We start from the raw sequence: 22,609 nt of genomic DNA on the forward strand, positions 1-22,609 counted from the left end.
TGGACAGGAGGGGGGGGCAGTGGACAGGAGGGGGGGGCAGTGGACAGGAGGGGGGGGCAGTGGACAGGAGGGGGGGCAGTGGACAGGAGGGGGGGGGCAGTGGACAGGAGGGGGGGGGCAGTGGACAGGAGGGGGGGGCAGTGGACAGGAGGGGGGGGGGCAGTGGACAGGAGGGGGGGGCAGTGGACAGGAGGGGGGACAGGAGGGGGGGGCAGTGGACAGGAGGGGGGGGCAGTGGACAGGAGGGGGGGCAGTGGATAGGAGGGGGGGGCAGTGGACAGTGACACACACACACACACACACACACACACACACACACACACACCTCAGTTGATGCGCCCTTTCTCAGTTCCGTTTGGCGCCGGAGGTGGGGAGCGACACCTACCTGTACTTCCGGGCGCCGCCACCGTCTGACTCGGCGCCGCGAGGGAGGAAGGGGGTCCGCCATCTTACGCACCGCGTGGCAGCTGCGGGAAGCGAGGTGATTTGGAGCGGGGAGGGGGGAGAGGTGATTTGGAGCGGGGAGAGGTGATTTGGAGCGGGGAGAGGTGATTTGGAGCGGGGAGAGGTGATTTGGAGCGGTGAGGGGGGAGAGGTGATGCCGCTGGGGAGGGGGAAGAGGTGATGCCGCTGGGGAGGGGGAAGAGGTGATGCCGCTGGGGAGGGGGAAGAGGTGATGCCGCTGGAGAGGGGGAAGAGGTGATGCCGCTGGGGAGGGGGAAGAGGTGATGCCGCTGGGGAGGGGGAAGAGGTGATGCCGCTGGGGAGGGGGAAGAGGTGATTTGGAGAGGGGAGAGAGGTGTGTGTGTGTGTGTGTGTGTGTGTGTGTGTGTGTGTGTGTGTGTGTGTGTGTGTGTGTGTTTTATTTATTTTTTTGGACCTTTGGCCCGTCACTCCGCCTCAGGCCAATGAGAGGTGTGGGGGGCGGGCCAAGGGGGTGGTGTGAGTGTGTGAGGCCAATGAGAGGTGTGCGGGGGCGGGCGGGCCAAGGGACCAATGAGATTGCCGCTAGGGACACCGGACATCCAGCAGGCAGGCATGCATGCAGGCAGGCAGGCAGGCAAACATACAGTGCTTTCACTAATATAGTATAAGATATATATATATATACATACACATCAACCAGTACAATAATTTAAAAGGGGGGAATTAAAATGGTTGAAGTGGATAATGACAAGTATATACCGATCCAAAAAAACAACTCCTGAGCATGTATGTACTGCTTACATGGATGTACTATTAGCATGTACAGTGTTGTTTGTTACTGCAGTTACCAATTTATTTCCATTTTAAATATTTAATTTCTCTGAAATGGTGCAAGCAAATTGTATGAAAAGTTGCAAACGAATACATGAATGTTTTGTATCCAGAGTCAGGGGGATGAGATGAGATGGGGTCATGTTCATACAGTATTTGAACTGTACATTACTAAAAGAAGGCTTTTTTTCTATGCAGATACAGTATAGTGTTTCAAACACATGCTATACACACGTACACACACATACACATACACACACACACACACACACACACACACGAGGTAATGTAAAGATGTGGGTGAACAGAGCGAAAAAGATTGTACTAGAAACGCTTATTAACATCAAAGGAATGGGCCTAAAGCAAAAGTTTGAACAGCAGCAGCAGCTGCAGTACCCCTGATATCTATGGATGGGACAGATACCCCCTGCAGACGCACGCACGCACGCACACACACACACACAGGGAGGGGTCTGTAGTGTGACAGAGCACACCAGCTTCGCCACCAGGCACTCCTTCTTGAATTAAAATAAAACTATCTCCTTACCTCTTTCTGGATGCCCCCTCTTTACCAACAAGAGGGACAGGACCAGCTCTCCTCAGCTTCCATTTTCCTCTTCCTTTCCTCTCTCCCTTGAAAACTTTCTGCACCTGAGACAGTGGGAGGGAGGGAGATAGAGCATGAAACAGCACCCCAAATCCTGTCCCATTACAAGCAGCACAGGCTTCTGTCCCTCTACTCCTCTGCCTCCAGTCATTTGCATGGGAGGGAGGAGCTGCTTGCTCTCTCTCTCCCTCTTTCTCCCTCTCTCTCCTCTACCTCTCTCCCTCCCTCTCTCTTTTAGAAGCTTTACACCTGCCATCCTGCCTACAGTATGTGATGATATCACAATGTCTCTCTTACATCACAGACAGGCTGACATCATCACACAGGCTGGCGGCCAGCAAGAGACAGAAATGCAGATAGAGACACACTGACAAATACATACACTGTAGGCACAGGCACCATGCGGCTTCTGCACCATAAAAGTTCATTTGAATCAAAAATAATGTCATCTTTTAAGTGAGGCGCTATTGAAATCTTGGGGGTCTAAGTGTCAAGACAATCTTGACATAAAACGGAGGCATCATTTTCAATCATTCAATAATGATGTGGTTTTGGATGACAGTATTCTATGAGATATCATGGGAAAATAATAGGAGACATAATGGAAATACAGTATCGTCCAATTTGTGACCATAATGGGAATATACATAGCGCTTCCTTCACAGGAAATAATACATGTGACATAACGGGAATGTAGTAAGTATGTGGGTTTGGCTGGGATTATCCTACATCCTGCAGGGATATAATAACTGGGAAAACGCTATATTTGATACCGCCACGTTGTGGGATGAGCGAGTAAACATTGCATGTCATTTCCCAGAATCCCTTGCTGCAGTGGGAGCACTGTATGCTACTGTACTGTAGGTGATAATGGTTGAAATATATATATATATATATATATATATATATAGATATATAGATATATATCTATATATATATATATCTATATATATATATATATATATATATATATATACATACACATCAACCAGTACAATAATTTAAAAGGGGGGAATTAAAATGGTTGAAGTGGATAATGACAAGTATATACCGATCCAAAAAAACAACTCCTGAGCATGTATGTACTGCTTACATGGATGTACTATTAGCATGTACAGTGTTGTTTGTTACTGCAGTTACCAATTTATTTCCATTTTAAATATTTAATTTCTCTGAAATGGTGCAAGCAAATTGTATGAAAAGTTGCAAACGAATACATGAATGTTTTGTATCCAGAGTCAGGGGGATGAGATGAGATGGGGTCATGTTCATACAGTATTTGAACTGTACATTACTAAAAGAAGGCTTTTTTTCTATGCAGATACAGTATAGTGTTTCAAACACATGCTATACACACGTACACACACATACACATACACACACACACACACACACACACACACGAGGTAATGTAAAGATGTGGGTGAACAGAGCGAAAAAGATTGTACTAGAAACGCTTATTAACATCAAAGGAATGGGCCTAAAGCAAAAGTTTGAACAGCAGCAGCAGCTGCAGTACCCCTGATATCTATGGATGGGACAGATACCCCCTGCAGACGCACGCACGCACGCACACACACACACAGGGAGGGGTCTGTAGTGTGACAGAGCACACCAGCTTCGCCACCAGGCACTCCTTCTTGAATTAAAATAAAACTATCTCCTTACCTCTTTCTGGATGCCCCCTCTTTACCAACAAGAGGGACAGGACCAGCTCTCCTCAGCTTCCATTTTCCTCTTCCTTTCCTCTCTCCCTTGAAAACTTTCTGCACCTGAGACAGTGGGAGGGAGGGAGATAGAGCATGAAACAGCACCCCAAATCCTGTCCCATTACAAGCAGCACAGGCTTCTGTCCCTCTACTCCTCTGCCTCCAGTCATTTGCATGGGAGGGAGGAGCTGCTTGCTCTCTCTCTCCCTCTTTCTCCCTCTCTCTCCTCTACCTCTCTCCCTCCCTCTCTCTTTTAGAAGCTTTACACCTGCCATCCTGCCTACAGTATGTGATGATATCACAATGTCTCTCTTACATCACAGACAGGCTGACATCATCACACAGGCTGGCGGCCAGCAAGAGACAGAAATGCAGATAGAGACACACTGACAAATACATACACTGTAGGCACAGGCACCATGCGGCTTCTGCACCATAAAAGTTCATTTGAATCAAAAATAATGTCATCTTTTAAGTGAGGCGCTATTGAAATCTTGGGGGTCTAAGTGTCAAGACAATCTTGACATAAAACGGAGGCATCATTTTCAATCATTCAATAATGATGTGGTTTTGGATGACAGTATTCTATGAGATATCATGGGAAAATAATAGGAGACATAATGGAAATACAGTATCGTCCAATTTGTGACCATAATGGGAATATACATAGCGCTTCCTTCACAGGAAATAATACATGTGACATAACGGGAATGTAGTAAGTATGTGGGTTTGGCTGGGATTATCCTACATCCTGCAGGGATATAATAACTGGGAAAACGCTATATTTGATACCGCCACGTTGTGGGATGAGCGAGTAAACATTGCATGTCATTTCCCAGAATCCCTTGCTGCAGTGGGAGCACTGTATGCTACTGTACTGTAGGTGATAATGGTTGAAATATATATATATATATATATATATAGATATATAGATATATATCTATATATATATATATATATATATATATATATATATATATATATATATATATATATATATATATATATATATATATACATACACATCAACCAGTACAATAATTTAAAAGGGGGGAATTAAAATGGTTGAAGTGGATAATGACAAGTATATACCGATCCAAAAAAACAACTCCTGAGCATGTATGTACTGCTTACATGGATGTACTATTAGCATGTACAGTGTTGTTTGTTACTGCAGTTACCAATTTATTTCCATTTTAAATATTTAATTTCTCTGAAATGGTGCAAGCAAATTGTATGAAAAGTTGCAAACGAATACATGAATGTTTTGTATCCAGAGTCAGGGGGATGAGATGAGATGGGGTCATGTTCATACAGTATTTGAACTGTACATTACTAAAAGAAGGCTTTTTTTCTATGCAGATACAGTATAGTGTTTCAAACACATGCTATACACACGTACACACACATACACATACACACACACACACACACACACACACACGAGGTAATGTAAAGATGTGGGTGAACAGAGCGAAAAAGATTGTACTAGAAACGCTTATTAACATCAAAGGAATGGGCCTAAAGCAAAAGTTTGAACAGCAGCAGCAGCTGCAGTACCCCTGATATCTATGGATGGGACAGATACCCCCTGCAGACGCACGCACGCACGCACACACACACACACAGGGAGGGGTCTATAGTGTGACAGAGCACACCAGCTTCGCCACCAGGCACTCCTTCTTGAATTAAAATAAAACTATCTCCTTACCTCTTTCTGGATGCCCCCTCTTTACCAACAAGAGGGACAGGACCAGCTCTCCTCAGCTTCCATTTTCCTCTTCCTTTCCTCTCTCCCTTGAAAACTTTCTGCACCTGAGACAGTGGGAGGGAGGGAGATAGAGCATGAAACAGCACCCCAAATCCTGTCCCATTACAAGCAGCACAGGCTTCTGTCCCTCTACTCCTCTGCCTCCAGTCATTTGCATGGGAGGGAGGAGCTGCTTGCTCTCTCTCTCCCTCTTTCTCCCTCTCTCTCCTCTACCTCTCTCCCTCCCTCTCTCTTTTAGAAGCTTTACACCTGCCATCCTGCCTACAGTATGTGATGATATCACAATGTCTCTCTTACATCACAGACAGGCTGACATCATCACACAGGCTGGCGGCCAGCAAGAGACAGAAATGCAGATAGAGACACACTGACAAATACATACACTGTAGGCACAGGCACCATGCGGCTTCTGCACCATAAAAGTTCATTTGAATCAAAAATAATGTCATCTTTTAAGTGAGGCGCTATTGAAATCTTGGGGGTCTAAGTGTCAAGACAATCTTGACATAAAACGGAGGCATCATTTTCAATCATTCAATAATGATGTGGTTTTGGATGACAGTATTCTATGAGATATCATGGGAAAATAATAGGAGACATAATGGAAATACAGTATCGTCCAATTTGTGACCATAATGGGAATATACATAGCGCTTCCTTCACAGGAAATAATACATGTGACATAACGGGAATGTAGTAAGTATGTGGGTTTGGCTGGGATTATCCTACATCCTGCAGGGATATAATAACTGGGAAAACGCTATATTTGATACCGCCACGTTGTGGGATGAGCGAGTAAACATTGCATGTCATTTCCCAGAATCCCTTGCTGCAGTGGGAGCACTGTATGCTACTGTACTGTAGGTGATAATGGTTGAAATATATATATATATATATATATATATATATAGATATATAGATATATATCTATATATATATATATATATATATATATATATATATATATATATATATATACATACACATCAACCAGTACAATAATTTAAAAGGGGGGAATTAAAATGGTTGAAGTGGATAATGACAAGTATATACCGATCCAAAAAAACAACTCCTGAGCATGTATGTACTGCTTACATGGATGTACTATTAGCATGTACAGTGTTGTTTGTTACTGCAGTTACCAATTTATTTCCATTTTAAATATTTAATTTCTCTGAAATGGTGCAAGCAAATTGTATGAAAAGTTGCAAACGAATACATGAATGTTTTGTATCCAGAGTCAGGGGGATGAGATGAGATGGGGTCATGTTCATACAGTATTTGAACTGTACATTACTAAAAGAAGGCTTTTTTTCTATGCAGATACAGTATAGTGTTTCAAACACATGCTATACACACGTACACACACATACACATACACACACACACACACACACACACACGAGGTAATGTAAAGATGTGGGTGAACAGAGCGAAAAAGATTGTACTAGAAACGCTTATTAACATCAAAGGAATGGGCCTAAAGCAAAAGTTTGAACAGCAGCAGCAGCTGCAGTACCCCTGATATCTATGGATGGGACAGATACCCCCTGCAGACGCACGCACGCACGCACGCACGCACACACACACACAGGGAGGGGTCTGTAGTGTGACAGAGCACACCAGCTTCGCCACCAGGCACTCCTTCTTGAATTAAAATAAAACTATCTCCTTACCTCTTTCTGGATGCCCCCTCTTTACCAACAAGAGGGACAGGACCAGCTCTCCTCAGCTTCCATTTTCCTCTTCCTTTCCTCTCTCCCTTGAAAACTTTCTGCACCTGAGACAGTGGGAGGGAGGGAGATAGAGCATGAAACAGCACCCCAAATCCTGTCCCATTACAAGCAGCACAGGCTTCTGTCCCTCTACTCCTCTGCCTCCAGTCATTTGCATGGGAGGGAGGAGCTGCTTGCTCTCTCTCTCCCTCTTTCTCCCTCTCTCTCCTCTACCTCTCTCCCTCCCTCTCTCTTTTAGAAGCTTTACACCTGCCATCCTGCCTACAGTATGTGATGATATCACAATGTCTCTCTTACATCACAGACAGGCTGACATCATCACACAGGCTGGCGGCCAGCAAGAGACAGAAATGCAGATAGAGACACACTGACAAATACATACACTGTAGGCACAGGCACCATGCGGCTTCTGCACCATAAAAGTTCATTTGAATCAAAAATAATGTCATCTTTTAAGTGAGGCGCTATTGAAATCTTGGGGGTCTAAGTGTCAAGACAATCTTGACATAAAACGGAGGCATCATTTTCAATCATTCAATAATGATGTGGTTTTGGATGACAGTATTCTATGAGATATCATGGGAAAATAATAGGAGACATAATGGAAATACAGTATCGTCCAATTTGTGACCATAATGGGAATATACATAGCGCTTCCTTCACAGGAAATAATACATGTGACATAACGGGAATGTAGTAAGTATGTGGGTTTGGCTGGGATTATCCTACATCCTGCAGGGATATAATAACTGGGAAAACGCTATATTTGATACCGCCACGTTGTGGGATGAGCGAGTAAACATTGCATGTCATTTCCCAGAATCCCTTGCTGCAGTGGGAGCACTGTATGCTACTGTACTGTAGGTGATAATGGTTGAAATATATATATATATATATATATATAGATATATAGATATATATCTATATATATATATATATATATATATATATATATATATATATATATATATATATATATATATATACATACACATCAACCAGTACAATAATTTAAAAGGGGGGAATTAAAATGGTTGAAGTGGATAATGACAAGTATATACCGATCCAAAAAAACAACTCCTGAGCATGTATGTACTGCTTACATGGATGTACTATTAGCATGTACAGTGTTGTTTGTTACTGCAGTTACCAATTTATTTCCATTTTAAATATTTAATTTCTCTGAAATGGTGCAAGCAAATTGTATGAAAAGTTGCAAACGAATACATGAATGTTTTGTATCCAGAGTCAGGGGGATGAGATGAGATGGGGTCATGTTCATACAGTATTTGAACTGTACATTACTAAAAGAAGGCTTTTTTTCTATGCAGATACAGTATAGTGTTTCAAACACATGCTATACACACGTACACACACATACACATACACACACACACACACACACACACACGAGGTAATGTAAAGATGTGGGTGAACAGAGCGAAAAAGATTGTACTAGAAACGCTTATTAACATCAAAGGAATGGGCCTAAAGCAAAAGTTTGAACAGCAGCAGCAGCTGCAGTACCCCTGATATCTATGGATGGGACAGATACCCCCTGCAGACGCACGCACGCACGCACGCACGCACACACACAGGGAGGGGTCTGTAGTGTGACAGAGCACACCAGCTTCGCCACCAGGCACTCCTTCTTGAATTAAAATAAAACTATCTCCTTACCTCTTTCTGGATGCCCCCTCTTTACCAACAAGAGGGACAGGACCAGCTCTCCTCAGCTTCCATTTTCCTCTTCCTTTCCTCTCTCCCTTGAAAACTTTCTGCACCTGAGACAGTGGGAGGGAGGGAGATAGAGCATGAAACAGCACCCCAAATCCTGTCCCATTACAAGCAGCACAGGCTTCTGTCCCTCTACTCCTCTGCCTCCAGTCATTTGCATGGGAGGGAGGAGCTGCTTGCTCTCTCTCTCCCTCTTTCTCCCTCTCTCTCCTCTACCTCTCTCCCTCCCTCTCTCTTTTAGAAGCTTTACACCTGCCATCCTGCCTACAGTATGTGATGATATCACAATGTCTCTCTTACATCACAGACAGGCTGACATCATCACACAGGCTGGCGGCCAGCAAGAGACAGAAATGCAGATAGAGACACACTGACAAATACATACACTGTAGGCACAGGCACCATGCGGCTTCTGCACCATAAAAGTTCATTTGAATCAAAAATAATGTCATCTTTTAAGTGAGGCGCTATTGAAATCTTGGGGGTCTAAGTGTCAAGACAATCTTGACATAAAACGGAGGCATCATTTTCAATCATTCAATAATGATGTGGTTTTGGATGACAGTATTCTATGAGATATCATGGGAAAATAATAGGAGACATAATGGAAATACAGTATCGTCCAATTTGTGACCATAATGGGAATATACATAGCGCTTCCTTCACAGGAAATAATACATGTGACATAACGGGAATGTAGTAAGTATGTGGGTTTGGCTGGGATTATCCTACATCCTGCAGGGATATAATAACTGGGAAAACGCTATATTTGATACCGCCACGTTGTGGGATGAGCGAGTAAACATTGCATGTCATTTCCCAGAATCCCTTGCTGCAGTGGGAGCACTGTATGCTACTGTACTGTAGGTGATAATGGTTGAAATATATATATATATATATATATAGATATATATCTATATATATATATATATATATATATATATATATATATATATATATATACATACACATCAACCAGTACAATAATTTAAAAGGGGGGAATTAAAATGGTTGAAGTGGATAATGACAAGTATATACCGATCCAAAAAAACAACTCCTGAGCATGTATGTACTGCTTACATGGATGTACTATTAGCATGTACAGTGTTGTTTGTTACTGCAGTTACCAATTTATTTCCATTTTAAATATTTAATTTCTCTGAAATGGTGCAAGCAAATTGTATGAAAAGTTGCAAACGAATACATGAATGTTTTGTATCCAGAGTCAGGGGGATGAGATGAGATGGGGTCATGTTCATACAGTATTTGAACTGTACATTACTAAAAGAAGGCTTTTTTTCTATGCAGATACAGTATCGTGTTTCAAACACATGCAATACACACGTACACACACATACACATACACACACACACACACACACACACACACACACACACGAGGTAATGTAAAGATGTGGGTGAACAGAGCGAAAAAGATTGTACTAGAAACGCTTATTAACATCAAAGGAATGGGCCTAAAGCAAAAGTTTGAACAGCAGCAGCAGCTGCAGTACCCCTGATATCTATGGATGGGACAGATACCCCCTGCAGACGCACGCACGCACGCACGCACACACAGGGAGGGGTCTGTAGTGTGACAGAGCACACCAGCTTCGCCACCAGGCACTCCTTCTTGAATTAAAATAAAACTATCTCCTTACCTCTTTCTGGATGCCCCCTCTTTACCAACAAGAGGGACAGGACCAGCTCTCCTCAGCTTCCATTTTCCTCTTCCTTTCCTCTCTCCCTTGAAAACTTTCTGCACCTGAGACAGTGGGAGGGAGGGAGATAGAGCATGAAACAGCACCCCAAATCCTGTCCCATTACAAGCAGCACAGGCTTCTGTCCCTCTACTCCTCTGCCTCCAGTCATTTGCATGGGAGGGAGGAGCTGCTTGCTCTCTCTCTCCCTCTTTCTCCCTCTCTCTCCTCTACCTCTCTCCCTCCCTCTCTCTTTTAGAAGCTTTACACCTGCCATCCTGCCTACAGTATGTGATGATATCACAATGTCTCTCTTACATCACAGACAGGCTGACATCATCACACAGGCTGGCGGCCAGCAAGAGACAGAAATGCAGATAGAGACACACTGACAAATACATACACTGTAGGCACAGGCACCATGCGGCTTCTGCACCATAAAAGTTCATTTGAATCAAAAATAATGTCATCTTTTAAGTGAGGCGCTATTGAAATCTTGGGGGTCTAAGTGTCAAGACAATCTTGACATAAAACGGAGGCATCATTTTCAATCATTCAATAATGATGTGGTTTTGGATGACAGTATTCTATGAGATATCATGGGAAAATAATAGGAGACATAATGGAAATACAGTATCGTCCAATTTGTGACCATAATGGGAATATACATAGCGCTTCCTTCACAGGAAATAATACATGTGACATAACGGGAATGTAGTAAGTATGTGGGTTTGGCTGGGATTATCCTACATCCTGCAGGGATATAATAACTGGGAAAACGCTATATTTGATACCGCCACGTTGTGGGATGAGCGAGTAAACATTGCATGTCATTTCCCAGAATCCCTTGCTGCAGTGGGAGCACTGTATGCTACTGTACTGTAGGTGATAATGGTTGAAATATATATATATATATATATATATATAGATATATAGATATATATCTATATATATATATATATATATATATATATATATATATATATACATACACATCAACCAGTACAATAATTTAAAAGGGGGGAATTAAAATGGTTGAAGTGGAAAATGACAAGTATATACCGATCCAAAAAAACAACTCCTGAGCATGTATGTACTGCTTACATGGATGTACTATTAGCATGTACAGTGTTGTTTGTTACTGCAGTTACCAATTTATTTCCATTTTAAATATTTAATTTCTCTGAAATGGTGCAAGCAAATTGTATGAAAAGTTGCAAACGAATACATGAATGTTTTGTATCCAGAGTCAGGGGGATGAGATGAGATGGGGTCATGTTCATACAGTATTTGAACTGTACATTACTAAAAGAAGGCTTTTTTTCTATGCAGATACAGTATAGTGTTTCAAACACATGCTATACACACGTACACACACATACACATACACACACACACACACACACACACGAGGTAATGTAAAGATGTGGGTGAACAGAGCGAAAAAGATTGTACTAGAAACGCTTATTAACATCAAAGGAATGGGCCTAAAGCAAAAGTTTGAACAGCAGCAGCAGCTGCAGTACCCCTGATATCTATGGATGGGACAGATACCCCCTGCAGACGCACGCACGCACGCACACACACACACACAGGGAGGGGTCTATAGTGTGACAGAGCACACCAGCTTCGCCACCAGGCACTCCTTCTTGAATTAAAATAAAACTATCTCCTTACCTCTTTCTGGATGCCCCCTCTTTACCAACAAGAGGGACAGGACCAGCTCTCCTCAGCTTCCATTTTCCTCTTCCTTTCCTCTCTCCCTTGAAAACTTTCTGCACCTGAGACAGTGGGAGGGAGGGAGATAGAGCATGAAACAGCACCCCAAATCCTGTCCCATTACAAGCAGCACAGGCTTCTGTCCCTCTACTCCTCTGCCTCCAGTCATTTGCATGGGAGGGAGGAGCTGCTTGCTCTCTCTCTCCCTCTTTCTCCCTCTCTCTCCTCTACCTCTCTCCCTCCCTCTCTCTTTTAGAAGCTTTACACCTGCCATCCTGCCTACAGTATGTGATGATATCACAATGTCTCTCTTACATCACAGACAGGCTGACATCATCACACAGGCTGGCGGCCAGCAAGAGACAGAAATGCAGATAGAGACACACTGACAAATACATACACTGTAGGCACAGGCACCATGCGGCTTCTGCACCATAAAAGTTCATTTGAATCAAAAATAATGTCATCTTTTAAGTGAGGCGCTATTGAAATCTTGGGGGTCTAAGTGTCAAGACAATCTTGACATAAAACGGAGGCATCATTTTCAATCATTCAATAATGATGTGGTTTTGGATGACAGTATTCTATGAGATATCATGGGAAAATAATAGGAGACATAATGGAAATACAGTATCGTCCAATTTGTGACCATAATGGGAATATACATAGCGCTTCCTTCACAGGAAATAATACATGTGACATAACGGGAATGTAGTAAGTATGTGGGTTTGGCTGGGATTATCCTACATCCTGCAGGGATATAATAACTGGGAAAACGCTATATTTGATACCGCCACGTTGTGGGATGAGCGAGTAAACATTGCATGTCATTTCCCAGAATCCCTTGCTGCAGTGGGAGCACTGTATGCTACTGTACTGTAGGTGATAATGGTTGAAATATATATATATATATATATATATATATATAGATATATAGATATATATCTATATATATATATATATATATATATATATATATATATATATATATATATACATACACATCAACCAGTACAATAATTTAAAAGGGGGGAATTAAAATGGTTGAAGTGGATAATGACAAGTATATACCGATCCAAAAAAACAACTCCTGAGCATGTATGTACTGCTTACATGGATGTACTATTAGCATGTACAGTGTTGTTTGTTACTGCAGTTACCAATTTATTTCCATTTTAAATATTTAATTTCTCTGAAATGGTGCAAGCAAATTGTATGAAAAGTTGCAAACGAATACATGAATGTTTTGTATCCAGAGTCAGGGGGATGAGATGAGATGGGGTCATGTTCATACAGTATTTGAACTGTACATTACTAAAAGAAGGCTTTTTTTCTATGCAGATACAGTATAGTGTTTCAAACACATGCTATACACACGTACACACACATACACATACACACACACACACACACACACACACGAGGTAATGTAAAGATGTGGGTGAACAGAGCGAAAAAGATTGTACTAGAAACGCTTATTAACATCAAAGGAATGGGCCTAAAGCAAAAGTTTGAACAGCAGCAGCAGCTGCAGTACCCCTGATATCTATGGATGGGACAGATACCCCCTGCAGACGCACGCACGCACGCACGCACGCACACACACACACAGGGAGGGGTCTGTAGTGTGACAGAGCACACCAGCTTCGCCACCAGGCACTCCTTCTTGAATTAAAATAAAACTATCTCCTTACCTCTTTCTGGATGCCCCCTCTTTACCAACAAGAGGGACAGGACCAGCTCTCCTCAGCTTCCATTTTCCTCTTCCTTTCCTCTCTCCCTTGAAAACTTTCTGCACCTGAGACAGTGGGAGGGAGGGAGATAGAGCATGAAACAGCACCCCAAATCCTGTCCCATTACAAGCAGCACAGGCTTCTGTCCCTCTACTCCTCTGCCTCCAGTCATTTGCATGGGAGGGAGGAGCTGCTTGCTCTCTCTCTCCCTCTTTCTCCCTCTCTCTCCTCTACCTCTCTCCCTCCCTCTCTCTTTTAGAAGCTTTACACCTGCCATCCTGCCTACAGTATGTGATGATATCACAATGTCTCTCTTACATCACAGACAGGCTGACATCATCACACAGGCTGGCGGCCAGCAAGAGACAGAAATGCAGATAGAGACACACTGACAAATACATACACTGTAGGCACAGGCACCATGCGGCTTCTGCACCATAAAAGTTCATTTGAATCAAAAATAATGTCATCTTTTAAGTGAGGCGCTATTGAAATCTTGGGGGTCTAAGTGTCAAGACAATCTTGACATAAAACGGAGGCATCATTTTCAATCATTCAATAATGATGTGGTTTTGGATGACAGTATTCTATGAGATATCATGGGAAAATAATAGGAGACATAATGGAAATACAGTATCGTCCAATTTGTGACCATAATGGGAATATACATAGCGCTTCCTTCACAGGAAATAATACATGTGACATAACGGGAATGTAGTAAGTATGTGGGTTTGGCTGGGATTATCCTACATCCTGCAGGGATATAATAACTGGGAAAACGCTATATTTGATACCGCCACGTTGTGGGATGAGCGAGTAAACATTGCATGTCATTTCCCAGAATCCCTTGCTGCAGTGGGAGCACTGTATGCTACTGTACTGTAGGTGATAATGGTTGAAATATATATATATATATATATATATAGATATATAGATATATATCTATATATATATATATATATATATATATATATATATATATATATATATATATATATATATATATACATACACATCAACCAGTACAATAATTTAAAAGGGGGGAATTAAAATGGTTGAAGTGGATAATGACAAGTATATACCGATCCAAAAAAACAACTCCTGAGCATGTATGTACTGCTTACATGGATGTACTATTAGCATGTACAGTGTTGTTTGTTACTGCAGTTACCAATTTATTTCCATTTTAAATATTTAATTTCTCTGAAATGGTGCAAGCAAATTGTATGAAAAGTTGCAAACGAATACATGAATGTTTTGTATCCAGAGTCAGGGGGATGAGATGAGATGGGGTCATGTTCATACAGTATTTGAACTGTACATTACTAAAAGAAGGCTTTTTTTCTATGCAGATACAGTATAGTGTTTCAAACACATGCTATACACACGTACACACACATACACATACACACACACACACACACACACACACGAGGTAATGTAAAGATGTGGGTGAACAGAGCGAAAAAGATTGTACTAGAAACGCTTATTAACATCAAAGGAATGGGCCTAAAGCAAAAGTTTGAACAGCAGCAGCAGCTGCAGTACCCCTGATATCTATGGATGGGACAGATACCCCCTGCAGACGCACGCACGCACGCACGCACGCACACACACAGGGAGGGGTCTGTAGTGTGACAGAGCACACCAGCTTCGCCACCAGGCACTCCTTCTTGAATTAAAATAAAACTATCTCCTTACCTCTTTCTGGATGCCCCCTCTTTACCAACAAGAGGGACAGGACCAGCTCTCCTCAGCTTCCATTTTCCTCTTCCTTTCCTCTCTCCCTTGAAAACTTTCTGCACCTGAGACAGTGGGAGGGAGGGAGATAGAGCATGAAACAGCACCCCAAATCCTGTCCCATTACAAGCAGCACAGGCTTCTGTCCCTCTACTCCTCTGCCTCCAGTCATTTGCATGGGAGGGAGGAGCTGCTTGCTCTCTCTCTCCCTCTTTCTCCCTCTCTCTCCTCTACCTCTCTCCCTCCCTCTCTCTTTTAGAAGCTTTACACCTGCCATCCTGCCTACAGTATGTGATGATATCACAATGTCTCTCTTACATCACAGACAGGCTGACATCATCACACAGGCTGGCGGCCAGCAAGAGACAGAAATGCAGATAGAGACACACTGACAAATACATACACTGTAGGCACAGGCACCATGCGGCTTCTGCACCATAAAAGTTCATTTGAATCAAAAATAATGTCATCTTTTAAGTGAGGCGCTATTGAAATCTTGGGGGTCTAAGTGTCAAGACAATCTTGACATAAAACGGAGGCATCATTTTCAATCATTCAATAATGATGTGGTTTTGGATGACAGTATTCTATGAGATATCATGGGAAAATAATAGGAGACATAATGGAAATACAGTATCGTCCAATTTGTGACCATAATGGGAATATACATAGCGCTTCCTTCACAGGAAATAATACATGTGACATAACGGGAATGTAGTAAGTATGTGGGTTTGGCTGGGATTATCCTACATCCTGCAGGGATATAATAACTGGGAAAACGCTATATTTGATACCGCCACGTTGTGGGATGAGCGAGTAAACATTGCATGTCATTTCCCAGAATCCCTTGCTGCAGTGGGAGCACTGTATGCTACTGTACTGTAGGTGATAATGGTTGAAATATATATATATATATATATATAGATATATATCTATATATATATATATATATATATATATATATATATATATATATATATACATACACATCAACCAGTACAATAATTTAAAAGGGGGGAATTAAAATGGTTGAAGTGGATAATGACAAGTATATACCGATCCACAAAAAAACAACTCCTGAGCATGTATGTACTGCTTACATGGATGTACTATTAGCATGTACAGTGTTGTTTGTTACTGCAGTTACCAATTTATTTCCATTTTAAATATTTAATTTCTCTGAAATGGTGCAAGCAAATTGTATGAAAAGTTGCAAACGAATACATGAATGTTTTGTATCCAGAGTCAGGGGGATGAGATGAGATGGGGTCATGTTCATACAGTATTTGAACTGTACATTACTAAAAGAAGGCTTTTTTTCTATGCAGATACAGTATCGTGTTTCAAACACATGCAATACACACGTACACACACATACACATACACACACACACACACACACACACACACACACACACGAGGTAATGTAAAGATGTGGGTGAACAGAGCGAAAAAGATTGTACTAGAAACGCTTATTAACATCAAAGGAATGGGCCTAAAGCAAAAGTTTGAACAGCAGCAGCAGCTGCAGTACCCCTGATATCTATGGATGGGACAGATACCCCCTGCAGACGCACGCACGCACGCACGCACACACAGGGAGGGGTCTGTAGTGTGACAGAGCACACCAGCTTCGCCACCAGGCACTCCTTCTTGAATTAAAATAAAACTATCTCCTTACCTCTTTCTGGATGCCCCCTCTTTACCAACAAGAGGGACAGGACCAGCTCTCCTCAGCTTCCATTTTCCTCTTCCTTTCCTCTCTCCCTTGAAAACTTTCTGCACCTGAGACAGTGGGAGGGAGGGAGATAGAGCATGAAACAGCACCCCAAATCCTGTCCCATTACAAGCAGCACAGGCTTCTGTCCCTCTACTCCTCTGCCTCCAGTCATTTGCATGGGAGGGAGGAGCTGCTTGCTCTCTCTCTCCCTCTTTCTCCCTCTCTCTCCTCTACCTCTCTCCCTCCCTCTCTCTTTTAGAAGCTTTACACCTGCCATCCTGCCTACAGTATGTGATGATATCACAATGTCTCTCTTACATCACAGACAGGCTGACATCATCACACAGGCTGGCGGCCAGCAAGAGACAGAAATGCAGATAGAGACACACTGACAAATACATACACTGTAGGCACAGGCACCATGCGGCTTCTGCACCATAAAAGTTCATTTGAATCAAAAATAATGTCATCTTTTAAGTGAGGCGCTATTGAAATCTTGGGGGTCTAAGTGTCAAGACAATCTTGACATAAAACGGAGGCATCATTTTCAATCATTCAATAATGATGTGGTTTTGGATGACAGTATTCTATGAGATATCATGGGAAAATAATAGGAGACATAATGGAAATACAGTATCGTCCAATTTGTGACCATAATGGGAATATACATAGCGCTTCCTTCACAGGAAATAATACATGTGACATAACGGGAATGTAGTAAGTATGTGGGTTTGGCTGGGATTATCCTACATCCTGCAGGGATATAATAACTGGGAAAACGCTATATTTGATACCGCCACGTTGTGGGATGAGCGAGTAAACATTGCATGTCATTTCCCAGAATCCCTTGCTGCAGTGGGAGCACTGTATGCTACTGTACTGTAGGTGATAATGGTTGAAATATATATATATATATATATATATATAGATATATAGATATATATCTATATATATATATATATATATATATATATATATATATATATACATACACATCAACCAGTACAATAATTTAAAAGGGGGGAATTAAAATGGTTGAAGTGGAAAATGACAAGTATATACCGATCCAAAAAAACAACTCCTGAGCATGTATGTACTGCTTACATGGATGTACTATTAGCATGTACAGTGTTGTTTGTTACTGCAGTTACCAATTTATTTCCATTTTAAATATTTAATTTCTCTGAAATGGTGCAAGCAAATTGTATGAAAAGTTGCAAACGAATACATGAATGTTTTGTATCCAGAGTCAGGGGGATGAGATGAGATGGGGTCATGTTCATACAGTATTTGAACTGTACATTACTAAAAGAAGGCTTTTTTTCTATGCAGATACAGTATAGTGTTTCAAACACATGCTATACACACGTACACACACATACACATACACACACACACACACACACACACGAGGTAATGTAAAGATGTGGGTGAACAGAGCGAAAAAGATTGTACTAGAAACGCTTATTAACATCAAAGGAATGGGCCTAAAGCAAAAGTTTGAACAGCAGCAGCAGCTGCAGTACCCCTGATATCTATGGATGGGACAGATACCCCCTGCAGACGCACGCACGCACGCACGCACACACACACACAGGGAGGGGTCTGTAGTGTGACAGAGCACACCAGCTTCGCCACCAGGCACTCCTTCTTGAATTAAAATAAAACTATCTCCTTACCTCTTTCTGGATGCCCCCTCTTTACCAACAAGAGGGACAGGACCAGCTCTCCTCAGCTTCCATTTTCCTCTTCCTTTCCTCTCTCCCTTGAAAACTTTCTGCACCTGAGACAGTGGGAGGGAGGGAGATAGAGCATGAAACAGCACCCCAAATCCTGTCCCATTACAAGCAGCACAGGCTTCTGTCCCTCTACTCCTCTGCCTCCAGTCATTTGCATGGGAGGGAGGAGCTGCTTGCTCTCTCTCTCCCTCTTTCTCCCTCTCTCTCCTCTACCTCTCTCCCTCCCTCTCTCTTTTAGAAGCTTTACACCTGCCATCCTGCCTACAGTATGTGATGATATCACAATGTCTCTCTTACATCACAGACAGGCTGACATCATCACACAGGCTGGCGGCCAGCAAGAGACAGAAATGCAGATAGAGACACACTGACAAATACATACACTGTAGGCACAGGCACCATGCGGCTTCTGCACCATAAAAGTTCATTTGAATCAAAAATAATGTCATCTTTTAAGTGAGGCGCTATTGAAATCTTGGGGGTCTAAGTGTCAAGACAATCTTGACATAAAACGGAGGCATCATTTTCAATCATTCAATAATGATGTGCTTTTGGATGACAGTATTCTATGAGATATCATGGGAAAATAATAGGAGACATAATGGAAATACAGTATCGTCCAATTTGTGACCATAATGGGAATATACATAGCGCTTCCTTCACAGGAAATAATACATGTGACATAACGGGAATGTAGTAAGTATGTGGGTTTGGCTGGGATTATCCTACATCCTGCAGGGATATAATAACTGGGAAAACGCTATATTTGATACCGCCACGTTGTGGGATGAGCGAGTAAACATTGCATGTCATTTCCCAGAATCCCTTGCTGCAGTGGGAGCACTGTATGCTACTGTACTGTAGGTGATAATGGTTGAAATATATATATATATATATATATATATATAGATATATATATATATATATATATATATATATATATATATATATATATATATATATATATATATATATATATATACATACACATCAACCAGTACAATAATTTAAAAGGGGGGAATTAAAATGGTTGAAGTGGATAATGACAAGTATATACCGATCCAAAAAAACAACTCCTGAGCATGTATGTACTGCTTACATGGATGTACTATTAGCATGTACAGTGTTGTTTGTTACTGCAGTTACCAATTTATTTCCATTTTAAATATTTAATTTCTCTGAAATGGTGCAAGCAAATTGTATGAAAAGTTGCAAACGAATACATGAATGTTTTGTATCCAGAGTCAGGGGGATGAGATGAGATGGGGTCATGTTCATACAGTATTTGAACTGTACATTACTAAAAGAAGGCTTTTTTTCTATGCAGATACAGTATAGTGTTTCAAACACATGCTATACACACGTACACACACATACACATACACACACACACACACACACACACGAGGTAATGTAAAGATGTGGGTGAACAGAGCGAAAAAGATTGTACTAGAAACGCTTATTAACATCAAAGGAATGGGCCTAAAGCAAAAGTTTGAACAGCAGCAGCAGCTGCAGTACCCCTGATATCTATGGATGGGACAGATACCCCCTACACACACAGGGAGGGGTCTGTAGTGTGACAGAGCACACCAGCTTCGCCACCAGGCACTCCTTCTTGAATTAAAATAAAACTATCTCCTTACCTCTTTCTGGATGCCCCCTCTTTACCAACAAGAGGGACAGGACCAGCTCTCCTCAGCTTCCATTTTCCTCTTCCTTTCCTCTCTCCCTTGAAAACTTTCTGCACCTGAGACAGTGGGAGGGAGGGAGATAGAGCATGAAACAGCACCCCAAATCCTGTCCCATTACAAGCAGCACAGGCTTCTGTCCCTCTACTCCTCTGCCTCCAGTCATTTGCATGGGAGGGAGGAGCTGCTTGCTCTCTCTCTCTCCCTCTTTCTCCCTCTCTCTCCTCTACCTCTCTCCCTCCCTCTCTCTTTTAGAAGCTTTACACCTGCCATCCTGCCTACAGTATGTGATGATATCACAATGTCTCTCTTACATCACAGACAGGCTGACATCATCACACAGGCTGGCGGCCAGCAAGAGACAGAAATGCAGATAGAGACACACTGACAAATACATACACTGTAGGCACAGGCACCATGCGGCTTCTGCACCATAAAAGTTCATTTGAATCAAAAATAATGTCATCTTTTAAGTGAGGCGCTATTGAAATCTTGGGGGTCTAAGTGTCAAGACAATCTTGACATAAAACGGAGGCATCATTTTCAATCATTCAATAATGATGTGGTTTTGGATGACAGTATTCTATGAGATATCATGGGAAAATAATAGGAGACATAATGGAAATACAGTATCGTCCAATTTGTGACCATAATGGGAATATACATAGCGCTTCCTTCACAGGAAATAATACATGTGACATAACGGGAATGTAGTAAGTATGTGGGTTTGGCTGGGATTATCCTACATCCTGCAGGGATATAATAACTGGGAAAACGCTATATTTGATACCGCCACGTTGTGGGATGAGCGAGTAAACATTGCATGTCATTTCCCAGAATCCCTTGCTGCAGTGGGAGCACTGTATGCTACTGTACTGTAGGTGATAATGGTTGAAATATATATATATATATATATATAGATATATAGATATATATCTATATATCTATATATATATATATATATATATATATATATATATATATATATATATATATATATATATATATATATACATACACATCAACCAGTACAATAATTTAAAAGGGGGGAATTAAAATGGTTGAAGTGGATAATGACAAGTATATACCGATCCAAAAAAACAACTCCTGAGCATGTATGTACTGCTTACATGGATGTACTATTAGCATGTACAGTGTTGTTTGTTACTGCAGTTACCAATTTATTTCCATTTTAAATATTTAATTTCTCTGAAATGGTGCAAGCAAATTGTATGAAAAGTTGCAAACGAATACATGAATGTTTTGTATCCAGAGTCAGGGGGATGAGATGAGATGGGGTCATGTTCATACAGTATTTGAACTGTACATTACTAAAAGAAGGCTTTTTTTCTATGCAGATACAGTATAGTGTTTCAAACACATGCTATACACACGTACACACACATACACATACACACACACACACACACACACACACGAGGTAATGTAAAGATGTGGGTGAACAGAGCGAAAAAGATTGTACTAGAAACGCTTATTAACATCAAAGGAATGGGCCTAAAGCAAAAGTTTGAACAGCAGCAGCAGCTGCAGTACCCTTGATATCTATGGATGGGACAGATACCCCCTGCAGACGCACGCACGCACACACACACACACAGGGAGGGGTCTGTAGTGTGACAGAGCACACCAGCTTCGCCACCAGGCACTCCTTCTTGAATTAAAATAAAACTATCTCCTTACCTCTTTCTGGATGCCCCCTCTTTACCAACAAGAGGGACAGGACCAGCTC

Source organism: Ascaphus truei, unplaced genomic scaffold (assembly GCF_040206685.1).
Source record: "Ascaphus truei isolate aAscTru1 unplaced genomic scaffold, aAscTru1.hap1 HAP1_SCAFFOLD_273, whole genome shotgun sequence".
In the NCBI taxonomy this organism is placed as follows: domain Eukaryota; kingdom Metazoa; phylum Chordata; class Amphibia; order Anura; family Ascaphidae; genus Ascaphus; species Ascaphus truei.